At 41.5% G+C, this 12830-nt stretch overlaps 1 long non-coding RNA gene across 2 annotated transcripts in view; it reads left to right on the top strand.

Moving 5' to 3' along the window:
* LOC147014029 (uncharacterized) overlaps nucleotides 1-12830 on the top strand; it is a 101394-nt gene that overhangs the window by 7719 nt on the left and 80845 nt on the right. Inside the window, exon 1 of one of the 2 annotated variants that reach the window (XR_015050619.1) lies at nucleotides 3130-3226. The exons of the other annotated variant lie outside the window; for it this stretch is intronic. This is a non-coding gene — a long non-coding RNA (uncharacterized LOC147014029). Of the gene's footprint in view, nucleotides 1-3129; nucleotides 3227-12830 lie in introns of those variants that run through there. 2 annotated transcript variants of the gene reach the window in all.

Below are 12830 nucleotides of genomic sequence, written 5' to 3'. Positions count from 1 at the left end.
CGCCCACTTTTTCTCGGGCCAATGGGGAGCGAGGTGAAAGGTCAAAGGGAGGGGGTCAAAGGCGAAGCTACGGGGGGATAAAAGGACCGTGTTCGTCAGTCAGAAGGGGGAGTCGGGGAGTCCAGAAGTGGAGAGGCGGAAAGGAGTCGGGGAGTCCAGAAGTGGAGAGGCGGAAAGGAGTCGGAGAGTCCAGAGGCGGAGAGTAGGAGAGTAGGAGAGTCGGAAACAGAGAGTCAAGACTTCGCGGGCGGTGGAGCTGGTCGTCGTGTGCGTTGGAGTCGGAACGGAGGGGACGGAGCTGTGGAAAGGCGGCGACACCAGGCGAGGGGGTGCTCGCGTCGTGCAGGAAGCTGCACCCGAGGGAGACCGACAGCGCGACCTGGCCGAGGTGGAGACGCTCGTCGCGGGATAATAAAAATCCTCTATACCCCGAGCATCAGCAACCCCCTCCTGTTTCCCCCCACGCTGAGATAGTGGGACCAAGGGGGCCCCTTTCCCACCCCCTACCAGACACTGCCCGCGAGGCCCGCGGAGTTGAGGCACCATCGCCGCTCCGCGTCTCATCACCAGACGGGTAGGCCCGACACGGTCTCGGCCTCAGGCCCGCCTCATCCTTGAGGGTATTCTTTTCCTTGGTTTTGGGTATGTGTTGTCGGCGCCGTCTGTGAAGTAGAATTGTATAAGTGTTGCCGTGTGCTCGGTAGTCGGTATTAGCTCTGCATTGTGTTTTCGCTTTTACATTTGCTTTTTGTGTAAATTGCATTGTGCCTTTTCTGTGTGCTTTTGGTGGAATTGTATATGTGCGCTTTCCGTTCATCGCGAATAAATGTGCTTTATTATTGAACTGTTCTCCCGCTTCGCTTTGTCTTTTCCTCTATTGAATCCCCATCTTGCTTCACGTAAAGGGTTGGTAGTGGGCTGAATACGCCCGATAATTAATCGAACCGTCGAGGTCGACGATAACACCGCTCGGTTATTCTGATAGTACGGAACGGGTCGCTTAAGTGGCCCGTGTCCGAAGTCGACCTGCGGCGAGGTGCGATTGCCCGGTCTACCCTCCGCGTGGGTACTTAGGTAGGTCGAATTCGGCGAGAAACCCTATCCCACGCGGGGGCTGATTGGCTTGATCGCGGTGAGACCGAAAGGTCCACCCGTGACTGGTTCCCGGCGTTAGTCCGAGAGGGTTACGACTGGATTGTCCGTCCGGTGGGCGACGTGCCGCGATTCGAGTTACGTGGCTGTCAGCACGCCGGCGGGCGCGAATCCGTAACAACATATATATATATATATATATATATATATATATATATATATATATATGTATGTATATATATACATACACATATACATATATATATATATATATATGTATATATATATATATATGTATATATACATACATACATATATATATATATATATATATATATATATATATATATATATATATATATATATATATATACATACATACATATACATATATATATATATATATATACATACATACATACATACATATATATATATATATATATATATATATATATATATATATATATATATATATATATATATATATCCCTGTGTCGTAAGAGGCGACCGGGGTTGCGTCAGGAAGGGCATCCGGCGTAAAACATGTGCCAAATCACTATGCGGATCATACGGATGATCCGCTGTGGCGACCCCTAACGGGAGCAGCCGAAAGAAGAAGAAGATATATATATATATATATATATATATATATATATATATATATATATATATATATATATATATACAGTCATGCGCCACTTAACGACGGGGATACGTTCTGAGAAATGCGTCGTTAAGCGATGTCGTCATTGTGCGAACATCATAGTGTACTTACACAAACTTCGATGGTATAGCCTACTACACACCTCGGCTAGATGGTGTAGCCTATTGCTCCTCGGATACAAACCTGTACAGCATCTTACTGAACTGAATACTGTCGGCAATTGTAACACACATCCAAGAGAGACGGAAGATGTGTTAGTTTTACCGTTGTGCTGTTCATGACGGCCATGGGTGTTGTTAGCGGCTGCTTACAATCTCCTCTCGCATCGATTATAGAAAGGTGAATAAATAGCGTTTGGATTTTATAGATACGTAATCATTGCATCGATGTTATAATTTACAAATGAATAAACGAGCACCTGTCAATTGTGTGATATATTTTCAGAACAGTGCGATTGTTTTAACAACACAAAAAGCTTCACTAAAAATAAATTTGGTCTTAATTTCGACTGTAACAACAACGATTTATTCATGGAATTCTTCAATTCAAAGGTAATTTACTTGCTAGAAGGTAAACGTGCAAACATTGGTTCAGTTAGAAAGCCGATTTTCTTGAATCCCGATTTAGCACGACCCTGCTTTTTTTGCGATGACATTTTATGGACTTCAACGATCGCATTATAACAGGACCACCCTGTCGTTTATTATCATTATGAAGTATTATGTACTGTACATAATTGTATGTGCTATCCTGTACTTTTATACAACATCACTCGGTGATCGGACTTTTTCAGCTCCATTATAATCTTATGGGACCACCGTTGTATATGCGATCCGTCATTGACCGGAACGTCGTAAAGCGGCGCATGACTGTATATATATATATATATATATATATATATATATATATATATATATATATATATGTATATATATATATATGTATATATGTATATATGTATATATATATGTATATATGTATATATGTATATATGTATGTGTATATATATATATATATGTATGTGTATATATGTATATATATATATATATATATATATGTATATATATATATGTATATATATATATATATGTATATATATATATATATATGTATATATATATATATATATATATATATATGTATATATATATGTATATATGTATATATATATATATATATGTATATATATATATATGTATATATATATATATATATATATATATATGTATATATATGTATATATATATATATATATATATATATATATATATATATATATATATATATATATATATATATATATATATATATATATATATACATGTGAAGCATGGTGGTGGCAGCTTCATGTTATGGGGATTTATCTCATCAGCAGGGACTGGAGCACTTCTCAGGATGAAAGGGAAAATGGATGAAGCAAAATACAGAAAAATCCTGGAGGGAAAGCTGCTGCCCTCTGCAAGAAAGGTGAAATTGGGACTTGTTCACCTTTCAGCATGACTTTCAGCATATATATTGTTGTGAATTCGCGCCCGCCGGCGTGCGAACGACCGCGTGTAGCCAAAAGCGGCAGCCTCGCCCACCGGAACGGACAATTCAGTCGTGACCCTCCGGGAACTACCGCCCGGAGCCAGTCACAGGTGGGGGTTTAACCTCACCACAACTCAGTCCGCATTCTACCCAAGCGAAATAGGGTCCGATCGCCGAATGGTCGATTTACCTAAGTACTCACGCGAGTAGCGTACCGAGGAGTTGTACCACGCCACAGGTCAATTCCGGACACGAACCGCTTAAGCGGCTTGTTCCGTGCTGCAGAGATAACCGAGCGGAGTTATCGTCAACCTCGACGGTTTAGATTATAATTTACCGGGCATTTTAAACCCACTATCAATCCCTTACGTGATGCAAGATGGAGATTCAATAAAAGGAAGGAGACGAAGCAAAGCGGGAAACAGTTCAACAAGCAATGAACATTTATTACGGAAACACGGAAGGCACGTATATTACAGTCAAGACAAAATGCAACAAATAACAGTCAAGACAAAAGCAATACGACCGAATAAAAGGGGCAATTATTTACAACACTTATACAGTTCTACTTGTCGGGACTTGGCGCCACATCACTCATTCCAAAAAGTAAAGGAAAGAAAGCCACCCTCACAGGCAAGGAGGCAGACAGGTCCGTGGACCAAATGTGCGTGGAACCTGGAGGAGCGGCCAGGTCTACGAGACCGAGAAGGTCTTACCCGCGTCCTCGTGACGCGATGGCGGGCAAGCCGCAATGTCCGTGTCGCTGCACCCCGACTCCGTGCCCCTGGCGTGGTCAGCGAGCCCTCTCTGGCGTGCTCCGCGCAAGCAGTTTGGTTGGCACCACGTTTAGGGTGGGGGAGGAATGGGGCTCCCCGGCACTATCTCAGTGCAGATGGGGGGGGGGAATTGCTGATGCTCAGGGAGAGGGGAATGGCTGGCTGGCTTGGATCCCGCGACGAGACGGCACCAACTACGAGACGAGCGACCCCCACACTGCAACCTCGATGCGGACCGCCGTATTCACTCGACTCGAATTCGAACTCTTCACTCGCCCCGACCAGCCGTCTTCACTCGCCCCGACCAGCCGCCTGCAACTTTTTGAGTCGCCTTGTGCTCGCGTCTTTATAGGCCGGAGGAGGAGCCTATATGCAAATTTCAGGATCAAAGCGCGATTGGAGGCGGGACCACGGCACCCTCTGTTCAGCCATTGGTGCGGCAAAAGGGGGCGTGAACCTCTTTTGATCTGAATTACTCTTGTAAAGAATCCACGTTCATCGCGCTTGTAGGCGGGGCCATACCGCCCGACGCTCGCCCATTGGACGGAGAAAAAGGGGGCGTGAAGCCTTCCTGATCCGGATTTCTCCCTTGGAAGGAACGCATTCGCGCTCGCGGCTCGATGCGTTCGGCACCAATCGCCGAACGGGCCCCAGACAGCACGACATTTGGTGTTGACTGGTGGTGTGGTCGAGGGTTGTAGAAGGAGGCAGGCGAAGGTGGTGGGGGGTTTGCTGTAGTGGTTTGGTGGTTGGCGGGCGTTGTTTGGGAATGGCGGTGAAGCGATGTTTGTGGGATGGAGTTGTGAAGGTAAAGGTAATGGCTGTTTGCGTTGTTGGTGGCTTAATGGTCAAAAATAACAATCGAGAAAGAAAAATGGCTAACTCAAAGTGTCGCAGCCCGGATGAATCACACATATTCCCTCTATACAACGGGTTTGGGTTAACTACACATGAACTTACCGATATTTCTCACCTGAGGACTCTTTATGGTGTAATGCGAATTTCCACAACCGCAACAATATCCTGGCAGTTGATGCCCCATTGATTGTGACTGTTGAGGCCAGATTCAATTTGGTCCCATCAAGTGCCATCTGGCATGTGGACACATTCTGTTACCTCCACCAATCACAACCACTTTGTTGAGGCTGTTCTCTCAAAATATGTTGGTGATGTCGATGCAACCCGAAGGCCGCAAACACTAACAGAAGCCATGCATCTCTTCGTGTCTTGGTGTTTGTGGCCTTCAGCTACAAGATGGCTTTCTTCGCAAAGTGATTTTAACTTTAAGTGATCACCTCCTGATTTTTGAAGAAGAAAATGTTGGAGCTAAGTCAAAATATACTACCAAGTACAGGAAAGTGTCCCACAAATCATGCAGTGCAGCACAAAAACAACTGGGGTGGAATTATTCTTGCTGGGGTTGATAGTGTCATTGATCCTGTGGCAGCCAAAGCCCAGAACGACGAAAATTGCAGCCCACAGTTTTTCTGCAAAGATGCGCCAACTGAGGAGTTCTGCATGCTAGGAAGACTGGAAAATCCATCAAAAGCCTAGGTATTTGTTAAGCTGTGTGACTCCGTAGACAAAAACGACGAATGTCAGTACTCACTGTCTGAACTGACCGATTTAATGGAAACATTTCCAGAGGATGAAGGACAGGGGTACACGACAAAGTGGCTCAAAAGAAAATTGATTGCCCATTGTGGTGACAATATAACTGAAACAGAACTTTTTGGTCAAAGACGCGTTGTCAGTCTCCATGGTTCTACCCACAAGATACGTAATTCTCAGTGATACTCTGATAAGTGATCTGACATAGGCAATGAGCGTCTTAGTCCTGTGAAGACAGCAGTTGATATTAATTGAGAGGATATTCGTTCTCAGATATATGATTGCAGCGTTTATCCATCTTTGAAGAATCCACAAATGGGAAATCAAAACACGGTGCTTGAAACTTTGAAAATGTTTGTTCAACGTGTCATAAAATCAATGAATTCTGATTTGACCAGCACAAAACAAAAGTGGCATGCAAGGGAACAAGACAATTTCAACAACTAGGCCCGTTTGTTCATTTTGCTGGTTTTGCTCAGGCTTGCCATTTAAAGTGCCTAAAGAAAGTCTACACCCCTTTTCAAATTTTTCACCTTTTGTTGCCTTATAGCCTGGAATTAAATTATATTCAATCAGACCTTTTCCACCTTTATTTAGACATCATAACCACAATGTCCAAGTGAAAACCAAATTCTACAAATTTCAGAAAATTAATTAAAAATACAAAACTAGAATATCATGGTTGGATAAGTGTCCACCTTTTATATATAAAGGACACGGTGCTAAGACCCCCCCCCCCCCAGTTAATACCTGGTGTAAGCACCTTTGACACCAATTACAGCTGTGAGTGTTGGGATAGGTCTCCACCAACTTTGCCCACCTTGATTGGGAAGTATTTACCCATTCTTCTGTACAAAACTGTTCAAACTCAGTGTCAAGTTGCGTGGGGAGTGTTGATGGACAGCAATCTTCAAGTCATGCCGCAGATTTTCGATTGGATTTCGGTCGAAGCGCTGACTGGGCCACACAAGGACATTTATCTTTTTGTTCCTTAGCCATTCCAGTCTAGCTTTGCCTTTGGATCATTGTCATGCTGAAAGGTGAACTTGTCCCAATTTCACCTTTCTTGCAGAGGGCAGCAGGTTTTCATCGAGGATTTTTCTGTATTTTGCTCCAGTCATTCCACCTCATTTCACCGGAGGCCTCCCAGTTAACCCCCTCAGATTTACTTTAAACTTTCATAGAATAGTTCCCAGGTATCAAAATGAAGCTGCGTAAAATGTTAGGTCCATAGATGCAGTCAACTCCGAGATATTTAGGGCTGAAAATGTGGTTGTGGCCCTATTTTTATGGTTGTTGCGAGCATCACAAAATGAACGGCTACTTTTAAACTCTCACAACTTTTTAAATATTAATGCTGGAGCCTTGAAATTTTCAGAGATTATTCTTTGATAACTTTTGATATTTTCTGATTATTCTTTGATATTCTTTATTCTTCAGAGATAACTGCTCTGTAAGAAACAAACATAAAACGGAGTATACCTCTATTAATTTTTCTGACCTGATGATCAGTTGAAATCCAGAAAAAAAAATGTTGGTTTTGTATGAAGACCCAAATTTGAGACCCCATATATTTTTATTGACCCATCCCAGAAGCTTGAATTTTTTTCAGGTAATAACTGTATGGTAGTAGTATTCAAATACATGTTTACTTTTCTTAATCAGTCATATATAATACAGTCATGATCCCTCAAAAATTGGAAATTTTCATTTTCCCCGAAATTAAGGTGAGGATTGCAAATATATGACAAGGTATACCACTTCAAATTGTTCACCATTGGAAAGAGCATATTCAAGTTTACAAAAGTGTCAAATATCAAAGTGGTATAATGTTTCTATCAATATTTTAAAAACATTTAAATTAATGATGTGCTGCCAGTGCTGTGTGCGTTGTTTGTGCTATTTAATGAACAGTCCTTTTACATGTAGTACATATGTGTAGTACATGTATATACAATGTACATACATATCTGCTATAAGGATACCATGAACACAATACTTTGAAATTTGAATTTGTAATTCTTTCTTTCTCATTTGTAAATAGCAAGAGCTTAACTCATCTGGCTGGGGCTAAAAATAGAGCTCAGGAATAGTGGCTGATCTGCTGATGTCAGCAGTGTATATAGTTACATTCAAGGGAGGACATTTGTTGGGTTACTTTGGTCCATGTGATGAAAGTTATTGATGCTCCCCTAACGTCAACTGTGAGGCAGTACAAGCTCGCACCTGACTTGGAAAAGCAGATCAAGGACCTATTCAAATCATTTACATGAAATGTTTTATTACATTGTTATTGCAGTATGTGATATATTTTTGTATTATTAATTTGAATCATAGAACTAATCATTCATGATTACCATGGTGCCCACACCATGCACACACTTCATGTATTCACAACTGTGTTAACAACAGTTTAAAAAAAAAATAGAAAATATATTTTTAAAAAATATACCACTTTGATATTTGACACTTTTGTAAACTTGAATATGCTCTTTCCAATGGTGAACAATTTGAAGTGGTATACCTTGTCATATATTTGCAATCCTCACCTGAATTTCGGGGAAAATGAAAATTTTCAATTTTTGAGGGATCATGACTGTATTGTATATGACTGATTAAGAAAAGTAAACATGTATTTGAATACTACTACCATACAGTTATTACCTGAAAAAAATTCAAGCTTCTGGGATGGGTCAATAAAAATATATGGGGTCTCAAATTTGGGTCGTCATACAAAACCAACATTTTTTTTTCTGGATTTCAACTGATCAGGTCAGAAAAATTAATAGAGGTATACTCCGTTTTATGTTTGTTTCTTACAAAGCAGTTATAGAAGAATAATCTCTGAAAATTTCAAGGCTCTTGTATTAATATTTAAAAAGTTGTGGGAGTTTAAAGGTACCCGTTCATTTTGTGATGCTCGCAACGACCATAAAAATAGGGCCACAACCACATTTTCAACCCTCAATATCTTGGAGTTGACCGCATCTATGGACCTAAAATTTTACGCAGCTTCATTTTTAGGTCATCTCTCCCGAGACAACCTAATAAAGCTGGACCAAGTATCCGTCCGTCAACAATTTTTCTTTCCGATCTTGATGAAACTGAGTATGTGGGTAGAGGTCGATGAGTGTTGCACAACGATATAACTTTTGTCCGGGTCTGGGTTCAAGGTCAGGGTCAAGGTCACGAGGTCACGTAAGTTATAAAAATCGCCATTTTCAAAACCTATCTTGTCTGCCATTCTACAAGATATTCGGCAACTATTTATTGATTATGATAGTAAAAAATATTATCTTGTATCTAACTGGACAGATTTTTGAATATCCGTCCCGTTTGGCCGCCACGTAACCTGGAAGATGGTCAAAAACACCTCTCGGTACAAAGAAAACATTTTACTTCCGATCTTGATGAAATTTGGTATGTGGGTAGAGGTCGATGAGTGATACCCAACGACATATTTTTTCACGGATTCGAGGTCAGGGTCAAGGTCACGAAAGTTGTGAAAGTCGCCATTTTCAAAACCTATATAGTCTGTCATTTTAGGAGATATCTGGCAACGGTTCATCGATTATGATAGTAAAAAACATTATAGAGATGACTGTCACCCCCACATGGGGGTAATTTTTATACCTGGGAACTATTTTATGAAAGTTTAAAGTAAATCTGAGGGGGTCAACTGGGAACATTTTCTTAAATTTGGTGATTTCAGATGGAATGACTCTCCATCCAATTTCCCTTTCATCCTGACAAGTGCTCCAGTCCCTGCTGATGAGATACATCCCCATAACATGATGCTGCCGCCACCATGCTTCACAGTAGGGATGGTGTTCTTTGTGTGATGTGCTGTGTTGGGTTTGCGTCAAATGTAACGTTTTGCATTTAGGCTAAAAATTCCATCTTGGTTTCGTCAGACCACAATATTTTTTGCCACATGGCTTCAGAATATCTGGAGTGGTTTTTTGCATCCCTCAAATGGAACTTACGGTAGGCCTTTTTGAGTAATGGCTTCCTTCTTGCCACCTTACCATACAGGCCAGACTTGTGGAGTGCTTGGGATATTGTTGTCACATGCAGACCGTGATTAGTCTTTGCCATGAAGACATGTAGCTCTTTCAAAGTTACCATTGGCTTCTTGGTGGCCTCTTTGATCAGTCTCCTCCTTGCTTGATCATCTGGTTTGGAGGGACGGCCCGATCTAGGCAGGGTCTTCGTGGTACCATACACCTTCCACTTCTTAATGATTGTCTTGACTGTGCTCCAAGGAATATTCAAGGACTTTGAAATATATTTCTATCCATCCTCTGATCTGTGTCTTTCCAAAACTTTATCCTGGAGGTCTTTTGAAAGCTCCTTCAGGCTCATGGTTGAGTCTTTGCTGTGAAATGCATTACACAGCAGAGGAAACCTACAGGAACAGCTGATTTTATTCTGAAATAATCAGATTCACAATTTAACACAGGTAGAGGCCAATTACCTTGGTGTGTGATTTTGAAGGTCATTGGTTACACCTGAGCTAATTTACATTTGCTATTATAAGGGTGAAAAAGTGGGTAGGGTTTTTTATATTTTAAATTAAGTTTCTTAAGTTCCTGAATTAAGAAGGGTGGAGTTTTGTATTTTTAATTAATTTTCTGAAATTTGTAGAATTTGTTTTTCACTTGGAAGTTGTGGGTTACGATGTGTAAATAAAGGTGGAAAAAGTCAAATTTAATGGCATTTAATTCCAGGTGATAAGGCAAGAAAAGGTGAAAATTTTGAAAGGGGGTGTAGACATCTACCCACTTTCGGACATCTACGGAGACCCCAAACGGTTTGGGTTAGGGGTTGGACTACCGTCTGAACCCAGAAGGTGTGATGGAGCTCTCCCCAAAACTGAGGGAGTAGTTCGGGGATGGACAGATGGACACTCCTGCTTTATAAAATAGATACACATAGATATCAAGTGAATCGTTTGAAAGTTGATGATTCGTGACTTTGACCTTTTGATCTGTTGACCTCAAAAACAATAGGCTTCCAGCTTGTCACTACCTCGACCAGATGGTGAAGTTTCATGAAGATCGTAGTAAAAATGTGACCTGCAAGTGATTGACATAGAGACAAACAGACAGACAAGGTGACAAACAGAATAACAGACCTTGCCAACCAATATAATTCCGAATCTCCAATTTCACAAGTAATAAGCCATAGACATGGAAACAGGAGGGGGGATGGGGTTGGGGAGGGGGTGGGAAATTAACCCTTCCATAATTAAGGACAGGCTATTTGCTAGTTGGACAAGTCCCTGGTCGATCTGCACTTTGAGTACATTATTGCTGTTGTTCATCCTTTTCTCAAAAAAAAAGGATATGGACGTCTGCATGAGAAGATACAAACATTGGGCAGCAAAGATGATCACAAGTCGGCATCACAAGACACAGGTAGGACGCCTTGAGTTCCTGAGACTTCCAACAAAAGAAGCAGGTGAAGTTAAATAAATTGAAACACAGTACAGTAATGTACTGTATTTCTATTCACAGAGGATGATAGATTCGTGCTCAAGGTCACAAGCTGGAGAATGATAGACCTCCTGTTCACTTTTGCATTTGTCTCCTGTGCTCAGCTCGTGCTCCCACTAGGGGGAGATAGTAAACTGCTGTTCATCTACTGAGCTCTGTTTGAGTTTGGGGTCTCCATAGATCCCGACGTTCAAGTCCATCTGGTTGATCGAACCAGGTCAGCGCCCATACCGGTCAAATACACTCAATCATGGCGAACGCTTAGTGGATGAAACGAGTGGCGTGAGAGATCTTTCGGAGATCTTTTGTTCGTGATCGTAATGTCGTGGAGGACAGCTGAACATTTTTAAACGTCGACTCATCTTCGTTCATCGTTTTCCACATACATGCTGTAAATAATTTGATATTTCCAAATTTTCATTGCCTTTACATCATCTACACAATGTATTTGTTTCCTGTAAGTTTCAGTTCATTTTCATATTTTTCTTTTCATTGTTTTTTTTTTCGTTTATTTCCATATTTTTTAATGTTTTTTTTTTTCATTGTTCTTTTTCTTTGACTCCCACGTTTTATGGAAACCTCGTGACCTATGTTGCCTGTATGTCAATGAGTTGTGATTTGCACGGATTACAATTATACATTATCAGGGTTTCAGTTGCAGCTCTTTGAATGAGCTCAGACTCTGCAAAAAGAAAACATAAAAGTTTGCAATTTGAGAATGGGGTAAGGCTGTGCGTCACAGTGTATGAACACAAACACCCCACTCTCCAACCCTCCAGTGAGTTCATCAATATCCAACTAAGGGTCTCCTGGGTGCAAGCCCCACCATTAACATCTGTCCAAGGGGTATCGGTTCGGGGGGTAAACGCGTCCGCGCGCTCATGAAACCTAATACGGATGCACGGAGCAGGAAAGCGCGAGTGATCTGTTTGCAGCGACCCCGGCAAACCCCGCACCCTCAGGGTAAACCCCCTAAGGGCTGTGGCAGAGTCAGAATAGCGTGAAAGTCCGTCCTTGCAGTTGCGGGATTGGGTTTGCGGTGTGGAAGGACAATGGGAGGGAAGTCCGAGTGCATTGTGAATTTCTTTAAAAAAAAATCAAAAAAATAATTATTTCTATCTGTGACGTTTAACTTGCACACAATCAAATCCGTTTACAAACCTCTGCACTGGATTGTGATGCCTTTCTTAAGCCGGCTGTCTAATCTTTGTTTGTATTCACCTGTGGAATTTTAAAATATATCAGGGATTGTGTGCAAGGATACTGACATTCAATGAAAAATGCTCTTTAAATGCAAATCTTGACCCTCCTCCTTGAAGTCCATTTTACATGTTGCCATGTAACAAATATTTATATAGGAGGGGGTAGGTGTACATGTCACCCATTGCATTTCCTGATGGTGGTTGAGTTTGTCGTCATGGTGAAAGAGAATACGATTCGCATTCTCAAGACTTCTCTTGAAACCGAATCATCAAAACCTGAATGTGTTCGATTAGGCTTGTGCAGGATTAGCAAGCGGCGAGTACAGGAGAGGGGATTCTGTTTTGTTGAACAAGTCTCACAAAGAACCCAAGAAGCTCTGTTGTTTGATGGTGGGTCCAGTGCTCAGGGCCGATGGGGCATGGTATTCACAGCATTTACTACTCCAGTGTAAAA

Source organism: Eptatretus burgeri, chromosome 13 (genome assembly GCF_056783735.1).
Source record: "Eptatretus burgeri isolate ZD-2024b chromosome 13, Ebu_testis_v1, whole genome shotgun sequence".
In the NCBI taxonomy this organism is placed as follows: Eukaryota; Metazoa; Chordata; class Myxini; order Myxiniformes; family Myxinidae; genus Eptatretus; species Eptatretus burgeri.
Note: the sequence above shows the minus strand (reverse complement) of the source record. Positions and strands in the feature narration are given on the sequence as shown.